Source organism: Dermacentor andersoni, chromosome 3 (genome assembly GCF_023375885.2).
Source record: "Dermacentor andersoni chromosome 3, qqDerAnde1_hic_scaffold, whole genome shotgun sequence".
NCBI lineage: Eukaryota > Metazoa > Arthropoda > Arachnida > Ixodida > Ixodidae > Dermacentor > Dermacentor andersoni.
The window spans coordinates 167,292,733-167,310,003 of record NC_092816.1 but is presented as its reverse complement, the minus strand read 5'-3'; the positions used below and the strand labels follow the sequence as shown (position 1 = coordinate 167,310,003).

At 43.6% G+C, this 17,271-nt stretch overlaps 1 long non-coding RNA gene and 1 other non-coding gene across 2 annotated transcripts in view; both read right to left on the bottom strand.

Moving 5' to 3' along the window:
* The window catches only part of LOC140216800 (uncharacterized), a 157,981-nt gene extending 140,927 nt beyond the window's left edge, over positions 1-17,054 (bottom strand). The window contains exon 1 of the long non-coding RNA XR_011893485.1: positions 16,937-17,054. This is a non-coding gene — a long non-coding RNA (uncharacterized lncRNA). The remainder of the gene's footprint in view (positions 1-16,936) is intronic.
* On the bottom strand, positions 2,563-2,635 carry TRNAS-CGA (transfer RNA serine (anticodon CGA)). Its single transcript has one exon. It is a non-coding gene; the product is annotated as a tRNA-Ser (tRNA).
* Positions 17,055-17,271: the final 217 nt, after the last annotated feature.

Below are 17,271 nucleotides of genomic sequence, written 5' to 3'. Positions count from 1 at the left end.
GTTTCAGAAGTATGGCGTACTCAACATGAACAGTCAACAGTCGTGCTCAACATGCAGTGTGGCAGCCACAAGCTGCAGTAACAGCACAAACAAAAAAACCTGGCTTCAATTTAGACAACAAATGCACAGTGCACAGGCACATATTCGTGACCTCTGGACTTTGTTTGATAAAGCATTTCACCTGTTTCCTTTTTCTTCTTGATGGAAATGCTGGAAATCACTTTCATCACATCACGCATGAAGGTATATACATATGCTTTTCACTTAAAGGGCCCCTCACAAGGTCTGACCATTTTGAGCTGACAAGTGCAGAGCATACAATACACGCCAACGATCGTGTTTGCAAAGAATTACACTGCTACGCGCCGAGGAAAGGTCTGAAATTTCAATCCAAACGTTTTCCCTTCTCGCGGCCGCTGCGCTCCAAGTCAGACGGTGACATACTTCCTTCCGTCCCTGCGCCTACGTACTCGGGTCCGCAATGTGACGTCGCTCGTGGTGACACACAACTTTGAGAATTATTCAAGGCACCATCTGTTATTTGTGTGATCTGTTGCTTGAATTGACGAATTGAAGTTTAGAGAAATAAAAAACACACAAGCAGAATGTCTGAGTTTTTTTTTTACTTTGCACCGAAGCAAGAGTGATGTACTTCCACTTCGCCTGCTTGTTCGCACGGTTGTGCAATCACATGTGCAGGTACCGAAACTATGCAATTTTCTACGGTGTTCCAGCGTGTAATCATGCTCTGCGATCTGCTTGTTCTGCCTCAGTATTCGTGCAGCAGTGAATTATACCACTAGTCATGTGTCCTTGTGCACAGCGTGCAAAATCGTGCGCTGCGCGAAACCAGACAAACACAGCAGCTCGTGCGCAGCGCCGGAAAAAAACAAGGCGAGGAGAAAAAAAATGAAGGCGGGCCCCATGACGTATGCGTCACGCGATCCTCGCGGTTCGGTACGGGAGAACACAGAGAAGGAATTTCACTTGCAGAGGCTAGACACAGCGAGTGGAGTGGAGCTCGCCTCCTGAAATCATGGGTTCGCGGCACTGAAATATTTCTACCTTGGCTATCAGTGAGCCGATTTGAAATTTTTTTGCGGCAGAACGCTCCCTATAGGACACGTAACAACTTTCAGCATATAACCAAAATTTGCTATGAGGCCTGGAGAGGGGCCCTTTAAAAGTGTACTACGATGGCAGCTATGCGTTCAATTAAGCAGGTGTTAGAGGTGTGCACTTTCTACATTTTGCATATCCCTGCACAGGTCACAACTGGCTGCATTTCCTTATAGTGAGAACGTGGGCAGGTTGCAAGGCAGAAGAACCTTCACGGGTGAGCATCAGTGGACAGTAAAGCATCCCAAGGCAAGGAAAGGCTAGGAAGTGGCATGCCCAGTCAAAGAGCCTCCGAGTTATGGTGCATACACAACTGCAGAAGGAAGGCAACACTTGAATGCCTACAATTCAGGCACTATGTTTTTCACATTGCTGGCTTCAGGTGCACGATCCAAGAATACCGGGTTACAACATTGCATGCACCAACAAAAAACAAGCGGTGGTGATGCTCAAGCTACTTCCAGTTAACAGCGCTGCGGTGCACAAGGAGGATCAACATGACTGCACCAGTTGACATTACCAGGGGAAGCTTCATTTTAAATTGTGCTTCTGATATATCAAACGAAATTTTACTTTAACATGAATGCAGTAGACTCCCATTAAGACCAAGTTGAAGGGACCAGAAAATTTGTTCTTATCAGAAGTTCATCTTAACAGAAACCCTCAAAAATATCTGAGCATGCTAGGTGTATCCATACATATGTTACATGAAAGAAATGGATAAAATAGCCTTTCAGAGGGAGGATAATCACAAACAGAGCATTAAATAGGCACACATTATACGGCTTGAAAACGACAGCAGTCTAGCTCCTTTTTTTTTTTTTCTCGCTGCATTCCACAGAGGCTGCTATTTGTGTACTTTTTTTCTGACTTGCTTTCCATACTGCTCCGAATGCTTCGAAGGTGCCGAGCAGAGTAGCTGTATCTCTGATCTCACTCCTTCTACAGCATAGATGTTACCAACTCCACGAGCAGGCATGTCACATGCGTATGCGTCCATCACAGGCAATGTGTGCAGTGACGATTTCTGCTCCTCTTTGTGATGCTACAACATGTGTTGTGCTGCCATGTTACTTGAAAATTCTATTCTATTTGAAAATTATATTCTCTGCAAACTTTGCAGAGAATATAACTTGGACAAAATGTTGAAAAACATTGCCAAGAGCAGACGAGATCACCTAGAGGTGTTTCTTAGCACAAAAACGCACAAACCTGACATGCCGTTGAGGGTCACTGTTTCAGAAAAGGACACATAGCAGAAGTCTGTCACGCTGTTTCTGCATGCCAAGCTAGCCATTCTACCCATGAATGACCCGTTTTTAATACCATAAGAAGCCAACAAACACTCACACCAAGGACAACATAGGGGAAATTACTTGTGCTTAATAAATGAAATAAAGGAACGATAAATTAATGAAAATTAAAGTGGATGAAAAAACAACTTGCCGCAGGTGGGAACCGAACCCACAACCTTCGCATTTCGCGTGCGATGCTCTACCAATTGAGCTACCGCGGCACCGTTTCCATATCCACTTTCTTGGGTATTTGTGTCCTAGTAGAACCCTGGGAGTGTTAGCCAGTGCCACCACTCACAGACCTTGGCAGCAGACGTGGAACGTCCTTTTTGCCGCAGGCGTCACGAGAACGTTATCTTTTTTTGCAACCCACAACCTTCACGAAATGCGAAGGTTGTGGGTTCGGTTCCCACCTGCGGCAAGTTGTTTTTTCATCCACTTTGATTTCCATTAATTTCTCGTTTCTTTATTTCATTTATTAAGCACAAGTAATTTCCCCTATGTTGTCCTTGGTGTCAGTGTTTGTTGGCTTCTTATATGAGTAATAAAAATCGGGCCCCTCGGTTAACCCCTTCCTTCTTGTTTATTACATAATGAAGGTCTCGAATCCGGCAACATTGATGCCTTCAGGTAGCATGTGTGGGTTTATTGAACAGTTGCCTTCACCCAAAAAAAGATCACGTTCTCGTGACGCCCGCGGCAGAAAAGAAGTTCCATATCCACCGCCAAGATCTGCGAGTCGTGGCGCTGGCTAACATTCCCAGGGTTCTACTAGGAAACATAAGTATCCAAGAAAGTGGATGGGGAAATGACGCCGCGGTAGCTCAATTGGTAGAGTAATTTATCGTTTCTTAAGCACAAGTAATTCCCCCTATGTTGTCTTTGGTGTCAGTGTTTGTTGACTTCTTATGATATGAGTAATAAAAATAGGACCCCTCGGTTAACCCTCTTCCTTCCCGTTTTTAACCCTTTGAGGGTCGATGGCGTAAATATATGGTGCCGCGAACAGGTTCGAAAATGGTCGATGCCGTATATTTACGGCGCCTTCTGTACGTTTAAAACGCGCGCTAATTTCCTGACTTTTCCTTGCCTGGTTTGTGCTGCCACTATAGGGGAATACATGGAATTATTTTCTCGCGTCTCTCTCTTTCGGTTTTTGTTGTATAGTTTTTTTTTGCTCAGGCGTGTCTGCTACCGCTCGCGCATTGGCGCCCTCGCGGCCGCGCGGCGGTTAGTTTTGGTTTTGTTGCGCACGCGGTTTTGGCTTCTTTCGCTCGCAAAACTGATGGCTATCTCGTTCTTATCACTCAAGGGGTGACCGTCTGTTACTCGCTCATTTGTTGCTCAGAGGGGTGCGCATACGAAGGATGCTGCCGTGCATGCATTTCCTTTTTTGGCACTTTATTCAGAAGTTGCCTCCCACGGCTGCTCAGGGAAGCAATACCCAGAGGAGGTGCCACATCTGCGTCAACACCACTCGGCAGCAAAAACGTCGCAAGGACATAAGGTACATGTGTGCTGAGTGCAACAAACCGCTCTGTGTGGAGCCATGCTTCAAGGACTACCACACGCTGAAGAAATATTAGTGCAAGAGGAACATTTGAGACTTGCAAAAAATTTTCGTGTGCGCATTCTTCTTGTGTATTTTTCTCGTGTCGACATTGTGAATAACAATGGGCCAATTTTTTAAAAATTCTTATAACTTTATTTGCTATTTTTTATTGTTTTTCATGAATAAACAGTACATATTGGCAACGCAAAACATTTTTTTCTCCCTTTACGTCACCCTAGAAAAATTACGAGACATTTTTTTCGAAATAGGTCCCTCTGAAGAATTTAACTGCAAAAAAAAATCGACCCTGGGTGGTTGCATATGGCGAAAAAAATTAACCTTCAAAGGGTTAATACATAACTCCGACGAAGTGATTGACTTTTTGAAGGACAAATCTGATCGCGGCTTCCAAGTCTTCTCCGTCGATGTTAAAGAGCTATACTATTCTATTCCTCACAATGACCTGCTGTCAGCTATTTCACAGACGATTGATCAATTTGGTGCCACCCATTTTCAGAATAATGCTAGGCTGTCCGATAACTTTTCTGCGGTGACGCACATGCCAAGACTGAGCGATATCTTGTATTTGACACTTACAACAACACAACAAAATACATGCCGACAGCGGAAGAAGTTCCGAGATTATAAAAAAGCTAATTTTTAAGCCATCAATAGAGAACTGTGCATATTTCTAGACACTTTCCTACCACTTCATCTGCAACGCTCCGTAGAAACTAACTGGCCTATTTTAAAAAATAAAACCAGTGAGCTAATCACCAAACACGTGCCCCTACGATCCGTCTATGCTAACAATAAAGCACCATGGTACAGCGCATATCTGAATCGGTTATCGAACAAGAAAAAAATGTTTATTCCGTACAGCGAAACATTAATCAAAACACACACTGGCTAGCATATAAAAACACAGCAATTTCATATCTTAGGGCCCTAAGGTCAGCCAAATTTTCATTCCTTAATTGTACACTTCCAAATTTATTAAAGACTAATCCAAAGCGCTTCTGGGCTGGGAAACCATATGATGAAATAGCCATAAAACTGGAATATCAATGCTGACAAGTTCTGGGGACCCAGTACCTGACCTACTGTGTTCTACTGTGCTTAACAATACCTTCACTCAGTTGTTCTCATCACCTCAGATCCCTGATCCGACGCCCGAGATAAATTCAACTAACTATCACTTCATGGATCCCATCGTTTTCAACTCAACCGGTATCAAAGCCATATTACAGAAATTAAAACCTAAAGCATCATGTGAGGTAGACGAAATTTATACTAAATTCTTACAAAACACAGTAGAATACTGTTCAATCATACTAGAATGTATTTGCTCGCAATCTTACAACTCTGGCACCTTACCGTATTATTGGAAAATTGTCAAAGTAATCCCCATTCACAAAACTGGACCAGCCCATGATCCACAGAATTACAGACCTATTTTACTTACATCTGTACCATGTAAAGTTATGTAGCGTATAATATACACGCATCTAGTTAATTTTCTTGAACATAGCAACTTCTTCACAGCTATGCAGCATGGATTCTATAAAAACTTCTCCTGTGACACTCAGCTTATCCTCTTCACTAATGGCCCACATGCCAATTTAGATTCTGGTTTTTTAACAGACTGCATATTTCTTGACTTGTCTAAAGCGTTTGACCAAGTGAACAATGCATTGCTCCTTCATAAATTAAACGTTCTAAACATAGACCCTTCCGTAATTGATTGGATTCGCGCGTTTCTGACATCACGTGTTCAATTTGTAACCACTAATGACGCTAACTCACGTTTAGCTCCATTTGACTCCAGTGTACCGCAAGGGTCCATGCTCGGTCCTTTATTATTCCTAATTTATATTAATGACTTGCCCACTCACGTTTCCTCGAACATTTGTCTATTTGTGGATGACTGTGTCTGTTTCGTAAAATAACTAATTCCTCAGATATTCTAGCAATTCACGAGGATCTCAATAACATAAATGAGTGGTGTCGCACGTGGTGCATGGAATTAAACATAAAAAAATTTAAGACTATGAGGATTTATCACACTAACGTGATCTGCCCCACCTATAGATTAAATAACATCCCACTAGAATGTGTAACGTCATACCGACACTTCGAGGTTCACATTGCCAGCAATCTATCCTGGAAAACTCATCGATCACATAACCTCTAAGGCCACTCGTACACTGGGATACTTTCGTCGGAAATTTTCTCTAGCACCATCATCGCTAAAACTCTTATTGTACACAACTTACATTCATCCACAGCTTGAGCTTGAGTCTCTAGAGGCAATACAGAATCGCTCAGCCTGTTTCTCACCAACTACCAAAGAACTGCGAGTGTCACTATTTAAAAAAAAATTGTGACCTTGGCTGACCTTGAGACTGAGGTTGCCATGGTGGTGCCAATAGTCAAAGAATGCCTTGCCCCCCTTGACATTACCCACGAGCTCCCACAGAATGACACGATCCAGTTTTTGGATTTGCGCTTAGCTTGTTCCGACATTCACACGTGTTGGTGCTATGAACCTCGAGCTGACAAACCACTTTTTCCATTTCATTCCGCTCATTCTAAGTTGGTCAAGAGAGGCATTGCTAACCTTTGCCTAAATAATGCTTTGCAAAAATCATGCTCCCACATCATTTTGTCTAGCTTTGCTTCTCAGTGCGAACGGCTTTCACAGGCTGGTTATCCTGTGTCCCTACAAGTGTCAGTAGCTGAACGGATTCTAAGAGAGTTCAGAAAAGACAACCGGTACGAAGATAATCCTACAACTACTCGGGGTAAGACAAGCATTATCCCGCACATCCACACTGTCTCCCATAACCTGAAGAAAATCACCAAGCGAGCGAATATTCGTGTGGAGTTTTCTGCCCCTAACAAGCTTATGAGCATTAGCAAGCTCACTAATCCGAATAAGGAGGCTCCCCCTAGCTGTGATAAGAATCATAAAAAGTTTGTTAATTGCACACATTGTGTTGTTTATTGTTTTCCACTCAAGCACGGAAAACATTACGTCGGTCAGACTGGCCGATGTCTAAAGATAGGCTGCGTAAACATTGTTACAATGCTAAGAATTTTATTACAGCAGGGGGGTTTCTTGCGCAGCACTGCAGAACGTGTGGATGCGTACCTGTTTTAGAAGAATGCGTCATTCTAGGTCGTAGTCATAGTCAGCTCACAAGAGAAATCATTGAAGCAAAAGCTATCATAGGCCTTGGTCAGGCATGTGTAAGCTCACCTTCGTTATCGTTATTGCTACGGGATAGTATTTCCAATGACGAAGAGCCGAGCAGTAAGAAGAAGACGACGACGATTGGAAGCTAGCGTGGGCTGTTGCCTCTTGGCCAAGCGCAGCGTATTTTCTTGTAAATATACTTGTACATAGCTTTTCGTCTGCGTCTTCCTACGTAACATTATCAAGCAATGAATTGGCGTATCTCGGAGTACCGCCACAGGCTGTCTGAATGTTTTTTCACATAGTTCCTTTTCCTTTTGTTGCTTGGTTTTGTGTTGTTGCCTCTTCATGTCACGTGGTTTGCTGAGTGTATAAGTATAGCCTTCTGAGTCACGAAATAAACCATCGGTTGGAAGTTAGCGCTCACCCTGTTTTTCGTTCCTATTCATTACCCCTTCCACCTTCCTTTTTTGACGTTCTGAGCTGTGCTAAAAGCCGAAAAAAGAGTTCGAAACTATTTTAGGCTTGAGGGTGGACAGTGGCCCTTTAAGCAGATTTCTCTTACATTGAGTACTATAGGAAACCAACCAAATGTCTCGTATTGTTTGTTGCACCAGAGATTTCGTCTTAACCAAGTTTATCGGGAGTCTACTGTAACTGCAATCATCCTCTCTCTGAAAGACTACTTTATGAAGTGTTTACATGTAACATATGGATGCACCTGGCCTGCTCAAATATTTTTTAGGGGTACTTCCATTAAGAAGAACTTCTGATAAGATGAACAAATTTTCTGGTCCCTTGTAGTTTGTCTTGAAGGGGTATACTGTATATACAAAATAAATCACAAGCTTACAGCCAAACAGTAGATTGACCAAGACAGTGATAGCGCAGTGGTATTTCACCCTGTTGTGGAGCAACCTACAGTTCACTGCAATTAATATGTCGCCTCTTTTTGAAAAGTTCAATTTGTAAATGATATTTCTGGCTAAGATGCATATGAAGCATGCAGCACCATATCAGTTCTCCAGCATGCCTCAGGAGAGCAGGAATCTTCAAGGCTGTGTTTGTTTTGAACTAGTAGCAGTCATTATTTTTAGATTTCAAACTGAATACCTGCACTCCTGCTTTGTGTACATTAATAAAATAGGGAAACAGCAGGTACCCCACTTGTGCATCAGTTTAAAATAATCTGAACGCTCAAGGAACAGTCTGAACTTCAATCAGCATTTAGTGACAAAAATCAGGGGAAGGCTTTCACCGGTAGCTATCAGAAATGGCTACGAAAAAAAAAAAAAAAAAGAAGGATCTGCGCTGTAAGCTAGACTCTCTGTAGCGCACTGCACTGCTATCTTGAAAGGTGCAGGCTTAGGGAGAGTGGAGGAGAGAGAGGACTTTTTGGGGACCCGCACTCTTCAGGTCGCCTCAGCTTGTGGCACAAGTGGCAGTTTCCATAAAACCGTGAGGATGGCACGCAACAAAACAAGGGTGTTGCCAGACATGAACGCAGAATCGGCCCGTTCTGTTCTCCCTTGCGGCCGTAACGGCAAGACATCATTAGAGAGAGAAAGGGGTTGGGCAGGGGGAGTAGGTGAATGGGCAGGATCATGCAGCCACTGCGTTCTATGCCCCAGTTGCCACACTTGCATTCCGATTTCATTCATCATAAGACAAGATGCTGTCTTGCATTTTCCACCAATTACTGCCAAAAGTTGGCACACATACTAAGGTTTTCAGACGCCTGGCAAAGCAAACGCCTGAAAAACAAGGTTTTCTGAAGTGTCTCTGATGAAATGGGAAAGAACAATAAATATTCGCCTCATTGAGGAACAAGAAAAATGACTGACTGTAACTGGAGCCTCAAATTTCATAATTAACTGTGGTTGGAAACATTTGTCCCCACTTGCATGGGTCACGAAGTGACAGGCAGTTTCATACATGAGGGTAGTGCAACGGCAGACATGGACAGAATAAAAGAACACAAGTGCTGTCAGTACCGTCATGAATTGTTACAACAAGCTTGTACTTTGGTTATTGAAGGTATCACAATCCCGATTTCATCACGTGACTTCATGCCCTGGAGTGCTGCCGTCTGTGCTTCATCTATGAGTCGTAGAGACAGAAAATCTCTGCTGTTTATCCCATCTGTATTTTGGTGCCCGAGCACTGCCCATATTGATGACAAACATTGCAACCGCTTTGTGTGCATGATTCAACACACCCATGAGTGCCCAAAACCATTCGGCTGGCTCGTGGGACAATAGGAAACAAGTCTGTCGAAGGGGGAGAAGGTGACATCCTGTACAAGTGAGAAGAGAAGCAGACCATCGGCAGAGAGCAGGGGCACTTTCCGGCGCCGGCGTCCACTTACCCCGACCTTTGTGTGGATAGCATTTGTTCGTCTTCCTTGAGTTTTTGGTGCATTCTTGGTAATGAGGAATTGTTATTGCGGGGGAAGGGGACATCCCCCGCCGCCACTACTGTAACTCTATCGCACAAAGCGGACATTCAAACTATTCCACGGCAGGCAGAGCTATCATCAGTCGGCGTTCCTGGAAGCGGCCTCCATTTCATTTACAAGCTCAGATCAATGCTGCTTAGCTTCGGCGATTGCAGGAGCCAACACTCTTGCAGCAGAACATGGTCGATATCACCCTAATCCCCGTTCATGTTCATGCAGTTTGCAAACAGCTCGGTAAAAAAAGGGGGCGGGGGAATGTGCCGCCCCCAGATAAGCATGTTTTGGAATGCATGGAGCTCATAGTGTTTTAGTTGGCAATAAGCAAAGCCTTTCCTTCGCACATGTATATATAAAGTACCCTTTCTGGCGCACTGCAAGGCGCACAGAAGCAGGGTGTCTACCAAGTTGACATTTCCAAATTGCCCAAGTTTTCCAGGTTTTCCATGAGTGCCCTTGCAAAATTCCCTGAGTGACGCAGAACTATGTTTTATGTTAAGAAGGGCTGAAACCACGTTGGACGATGCTGTCACTCTCTAATAAGCATATGAAAAAAATTTTTAAAAACACGACTTAAGTCAGTTTGAATACTAAGGAGTAGTGTTAATGTTATTCAAGAAGAGAAGAGAAAGGAGGGGTTAGTAAAATGCACAGCAAATAAAATGTCTTCGAAAGAAATTGCAAATCGAGTCAGACATTCTCAAATACGAATAAAAAGGAGATGCATACAGAAGCAAATATTTTCGAATATGAGCTATTTCTATCAACTGATAGCAAGCTCAGTGGTATGAGGACTGAACTTTATCACAGTTGAGATTCTCTCTCTACAGCTCGTAAGTCAACCTCAACTGTCCTGACATACTCTCAGCCCGCACACGATGCCTCAGTGTTGTGTTTCACTGCTTTAAAGAGTTTATTTTGGTTTGGATGAGGGACACTTGCATCTCGGCATCAGCCAACACTTCTTATTTTTGAGCTCAAGCTCCTTCAAAACAGCGGCAGCAGGCTTCCTTTCCTGTTCATTCCTCAATACGTAGGTTCTTTCTGTTCTTGTCCTCCTTCCGCCACTTGTTCGCCCCCGGGACCATTTGAAGCATCTTCTTGGTCAGTTGCACAGTCCAAGTCCGACTTTTCGAACTCCCTAGGGGCCGCGAAAACGTCCAAAAAATCAGCCAGTTGGAAAAAATAAATGCATGTCATTTACTGCCTTTCAGGGCTCAAACCGCCACAGGCACATTTGAAAATGCTCTGAAGGCCTGTTGGTACAGGTATTAGGCATGTGGGTGCTCATACTGTAACAGGAGATACCGGATGCACGCGTATATAATTGAGGAATACATACTGTCCCGTGGCAATAGCCCCTTCCTTCCCCCCTCTTGTTATGCTTCACTGCAATACTTTTGCATATGCTTCACCAAGTAACATTTCTGTAAAGAGGCGAGGCTGACTTTCGGGAACTCGCATTATGCAACGCACCGAGGTGCAGTCGGTACCATTGCCGACAGCAGCGAATTCTTTCAATGAAAAACACGGCACCTGATGGCAAAAAGCTTAGTAGCGAACGTCGAAACAGCTAAGCCTCGCGTTGCCGCAGTGGTGGCGACAGCTGCCAGTGAATCTGCGTGCGAGAGCACCGGTTCGAGGCGGCATGCTAATCAAAACGGCAGCGGTGGTGGCTTTGATTAATGCTATTTCGGACCTGCGGTCATGGCAAAAAGTCTGGAAACTCAGATGGCGAAGGGTTCTTGCGTCCGAAATTTTAGGCCTTCCGATACATTGACTCTATGGGGTACATGGTGGTGCCGCGTACCCATAGAGTCAATGGGTACTTTTGCATAAACTTGAACTAATTGGTCTTCTGGTTACCTCCTTACTTGGATTGCATCTTACTTGAAGAACAGGAAACAATTTGTTGATGTTAATGGTTGCCATTCTGGAGTGCTTCCTGTTAACTCTGGTATGCCGCAAGGTAGTGTACAGGGGCCTTTCCTGTTTTGAATTTATATTAGTGACTTAACTGAGGACATTTCATCATCAGTGTCGGTAACATTGTTCACAAATGACTATTATTTTTAATGAAGTAACTTCTACTACTCCCCACGATTTGCTCCAACAATCTATTGATAGCATAAATCCTTGGTGTCATTCTTGGGATATGCAGTTAAATGCACAGAAAACAGTTTTGCTAAGAGTCACTTGAAAGAAGCATATTTGAGTACTGTTCCAGCAATATTTCCAATCAAACCATTGACTGTTCTAAGTATCTTGGAGTTTACTATTAAATTAATCCGGGCTAAACATATACCTGAGACATGTTCGAAGGCATTTAAGAAGCTGTGCTTCTTGTGCAGAAAGCTTAGTCATGCTCCTCATGTGCGCTTGCTCACTTTGAACACAGATGTACAGTCAAAATTACAATACACATCACAAGTTTAGGACCCACACACAATGAAAGATATTAATCAGCTCGAAATCATTCAGCGTAAGCCGCCAGATTTATTTTTAAATAATATAAAAGATCAAATTCCCCAAGTAAACTCCTGAACAGAAACAAAATTTTTTTCTAACATTCTAGAAGGAAATTCCATTGCATAAAATTTCTTCATACTATAATGGCAGGTTACACAAAGATAACTGATCTTCCATACCTTTGCGCTTTAGCAACAAGACGCACTAGAGCTAATTTTTGGTAACCAATTTTTGCAAAAACCAAAGCATTCCAAAACAGTTTTTTTCCGAGAACTATAGCGGACTGGATCAGACTTTCAGGTTCAGCATTAATGCCACCAAATTTCATTGCCTCTGGAAGCACACATTTCATGTTAGATTTCAGGTTTCTTTTTCCTGCTGATGGTGGGTTCGATTAACCATATGATAGTCTGTCATTAATTATTATGCATTCATTGTAGCTTTTGTTCAATCCTTACTGTATTGTATTTGTAGCATATTGTTGTCTATTACTTGACTTGTACCAATTTATGTACCAATCTATCAGTGTCTTTATAATCATGCATCTGCCCATCCTACTTGGGCCAAGTTGACCTGCAGTATTTTCAAATAAATAAAAAAACTGTACTTTAGAAAAACTATAGACAAACACTGAATAGAATACCCGACATTCCTCATTTCTAAATAAATAAGGTATGACAGGTTGCAAGCAGTCTCGTCGGCAAAGAAAAATAGATGCTATTTACATTATTTGATAAACAGTGCCATTCACACCTGCGTGCCAGGTAAAGTGAGCCTGCTTGTATTTGGAAGCAAATGAAAGGCAATAGTAACGAAACACTGACGAATACATTGACAGTAATGAAACAAAACAACAGATGACCAGATGCTTGTCGAGAGCTGTCTTCATTGAAGGGGCCAAGTGCAATACAATAGTAAAGCATCCAGCTTTAAAGGCAAGCAGTAAGTCGCGAGGTTCTTGAGTAAAACCTTGAGACAATTAATTTGAAGGTTGCCCCATTAAATGGGCCCAGCGACCATTTTATACCCACCAAGTACTGCATCACGTGTTCCTTGTGTTATCCAGAGGTGAATGCAAAAAGAATTAAACAGACGCAGCCAAGCAAGTTATCCAACTTGCAAATTCAAAATAAAAGCAGACGAGAGCAAGAGGAATACTCTTTCACATTTCCCTCACCCAGCAACGTCTTATTGTGAGTTCAATCGAAACGCGGCCTACCTCCCACGACACCGGAAGCTTGCTTCCCATAGTGGCCTTTCCCCCTCATGCCAGAGCCAGATATGGCCGCGCCATGTAGTTGTGAAGCCTGCAAATGCACCCTCCCACACAGAGTAAATTTTATAAATAGCTATCGGATGTTTGTCAAAAATATACGAAACCAACTTTACACAGAGTTCCTACGTAGATGCTATGTGCAAATGCTTATTTTTGCATATTTCAAGTACAGACCACTGTACAGCGTACCTAGTGTCAGTTGCAAACAAAACTAATTTGCATTGCACAAATGTGTGTGCGCTCCGTAGCATTAAAAAGCATAAAACACATTTTAATTTTAGTGTTGCCATTGTTGGTGCAGCATAAACATGCCCAATACATTCCTCATGCCCATCCAATCAAAACAAACCATGTAAGACAAACTGTTGATGTACAATGCTGCAACTGGCATGGAAAGCGACTTCAGGAGCCAATTTAACATCAAATGCTGTTGTTTCGGCACTTTCGCTGCCACTGGAAGCATTGTCAAGTCCAACAGTAAGAAAACATGGAATAAGAAATACATAGATCCCACTTACTGTGAGAATATAAGTTGTGCAAAGTATTTTGCAGGCAGCTGGCTATGGCATCACCCCTACGGCAGCGTGCCTCATCCGGCTCTCACTTTCTCAATGACTTCGAGCAAGCACTCATTGTGGAGCTAGGACATGCTGAAAGTCAAAGAATGTAGACTTGCCTAGCTAGCTAGATCATCGCAAATATGTTCCCCTTCCTCTGCACTGTGTAGCATCCCACGTAGTATGCATACTCTTGAATTTTTTGCGTGCGAGTGGCGTATTAGAGAGACTCTAGATCCCACAGATGTTCCCAACCTCATCAATTTTTTTGTGTGTCTTTGCTTTTTCTCTCTGGTATTCTTTCAGTCTTTCATTTCCCCTTACCCTTCCCCTAGTGCAGGGTAGATTAGCAAACCAGAATCTTGTCCGGTTAACCTCCCTCCCTTCCCCACCCCGTCTACCTGTCTCTCTAATCTTCGAGCAGCTCACTCAAACCACTGAGGAAAGTAATGTCCAAGTTGACGCCCCTCTCAACGAAGCTACAGTCTTCCAAGAGCTTCTTTGTCAGCATCAGGAGCCGGTTGGCGTGCACATGGTGAGATGATGATAAAAATATCTTTATTATTACAAAGGAAACTTGCTTGTGAATTGCTGTTCGTGCGAAGGCCACCACAACCCAGGTCTTCTTATGCGTGCCAGCTGGCTCGGCGCAGGTAGTACTCGAGAATCAGAGGCGAGAGGTGGATGAAGGAGCTCAAATGACAATGCCGCAACCATGCTAGCAATGCGAACATGAGCATGTACCCAGCAGCTCATGTTGGTAGTAGAGATCTAAGTGGTTCAAAAAACATTGGAAATTTCAGAAAGAAAACCTGGCTTTTCTCGTTCTTTTAAACCAGGATAAAACTAAAAAGAAGGCTTCACCTCAGAACTCTTCTGTTGTGATGCGACTCCTTTCGAGGTACCTAAATGTTTGGTCAAAAGAAGGAGTTTGGGAGTCTGCGAAGCACCTGAATCCATCAACAGAAGGGGGGGGGCAAGGACTTTGCTTCAGCCAACCCATGAGCCCCCTCGCTTGTCGCTTACTGCAGATCCACCCCCTCTTCCGCGGCATGACAACATAACTGGTCCGAGTGTGAAAATGTCCCCACCAAGCTATGCAACGGCCTCCCAGGGGGCAGCATTTATGAAGTTGTGTGCATGCACTCCAACCTGAAAATCTGGAAGGCTTGTCCGATGCACAGCAGAGCGTTGATGCGTCAAACGGAAAGTAATCAGACACAGATTGACACAAATGTCAGTCTTGACGCTTTGATGTGAAATTAATGCCTTGATGATGCTGACATATTGAACCCAGAAACTTTGCTGGGCCTTTTGTGATGCAATAATGTAACAATTATATTCTTTTTAGCGTTAGAGAAACAAATTTGTCAGGTTTCTCATAGCTCTGTGCACAAGTATTTTTTTTTTCAATTTTTTGTATTTTTTCTGAAAAAGAAAACATGGAAGTTTTTCAGACCTCCTTAAACTTTCATAAAATTTTCCATCTGTAGTTGGTAGGCACTGCGAGCCCCGTCGGCGTGGGAGGATAGATTGATTCGAAAGTGCCTGAAGTTCACAAAGAATTCTCCCCATTAAAGCCACACGTGCAATTTGGGAGGCAGGGCAGCCTTACTTAATGAAATGCAAATTACAGTGCACAAGTTGGCTATTCTATGCTTTCACTCAGGAACTGGCATCTGCACAACAACCGCTGTTCTTGGGCATCAAAACCATTTGTAACAGTCTATATTTGCATCGGCCATTCTTCCTGTAGAGTCAAACAGACCTTGTTACCCTTATATTCAAGCAAATTTAAAATGAGATGTTTGTACTAGAATATTTGTACTAGAAATGTAGTATGCTCCCACGGTAATTAAATGAGTGTAGTGTGACACCACTGCTAACCACTGCGCTCTGTGGGGACCTCTTGCGGAGTCACTAAAGTACTTTTGTTGTCATGGTTCACTGTGATGGCGCATGTTTGATGGAACATTGCTGCCATATAAGCTTGAAAAACAACAAGGGTGTAACGCCACTATCACAGCTCAAGCACTTTTTTTTCTAGAAGCAGTCTCTGCAGTTGCCATGAAAGACGAGTCTTCGCACGCGCTCCCGACAAATGAGGACTATCTTGCCTGTAGCTGTCGACGGCACTACGTCTTGTTCAGGATCCTAAAGGTCGTAGCGCCTTCTGCTTTCTCTGGGCGAAGCGATCCGTGAACTGACAAACACACAAAAAAAAGCTCCTGTTTGAACCATGGGTAGCATGAGCGCGAGTTCTGTTGAAGGCAAATCTTCGACTGGCGCTGCAGAAGTTGCGGGACGCGGTAATTCAGAACTTAGCGTCACAAGGCAGCGGCTGGATGTAATTATATTTCTTCAATCGTGTTTTGACTAGTAACAACGTGTCATTTTTTCGGGTTATTGGCGGCGCCTCCAGGACACCATAGCGACAACGGGGACATCAAAGCTAGAACCCGGACTGGTCCGTGGATTGGGGCTCGCCGAGGCCTGCGCGTGCCAGGGGTGTACAAGACCGCCTGTCCGCGACAGCGGACTTCCAATTTTTTATGCAAACACCCCCTAGCACGCTACCGCTTGGGTGCCCTGGAGATCCTGCGCCGCCTCCTCTATTATAATCTCAAGTGCTCTCCTGAGGCCTCCGTTTGCCGGTTACATGTGCTTTCCTGGAGCAGTACCAGTAAAAAACCAATCTATCGTCGCAACGAAAACAAGCGGCCCGCGACTTATACGGGTGTCACACAGCGTACTTTTGATGGCGATGAAGCCCGATCCGGATAGAATTTCTCGGTCATGATTGGCTCATTTACATAAAATGCGCGAGAGAGCCAATCGCAGTCGAGAATTTCGATCCGGGTCGGTGCCGATCGCGATAAAAGTGCACGTGTGACACCGGTATACAACACCAGTCAGAACCTTACGTGCTTCCAACGCAACCTCCATCAGTCAAGGTACACAAACTACTCACGTTACAAAGTCTGATGCGAGATAACTGTGCACACATAACTTACATTTGCTGAAACCACCTTTAAGACCACCGCGTCCGCAACAAACGATGAGCACGTGCATGACAAGGACGACCGACAACTGTGTTCAACTTCTCAACTTCACAATGCTTCAAACCTTGCTTCAAACGTGCTTCAAACAATGCCTCCTTTGCCAAAAAATAAACAAACCCGCCGCGCAGTGTTGCCAGATGGCCCCAACAAAAATCGCCAAATGATCTCAAAATGTAACCTAAAAATAGCCAGATCGAAATTTTTTGTTATCAAAAAGTAGCCATAAACATAGCCAAAACGTTTTATGATGTTCTGCAGTTGTCTTATAGATGGTGTAAATGGTGTGG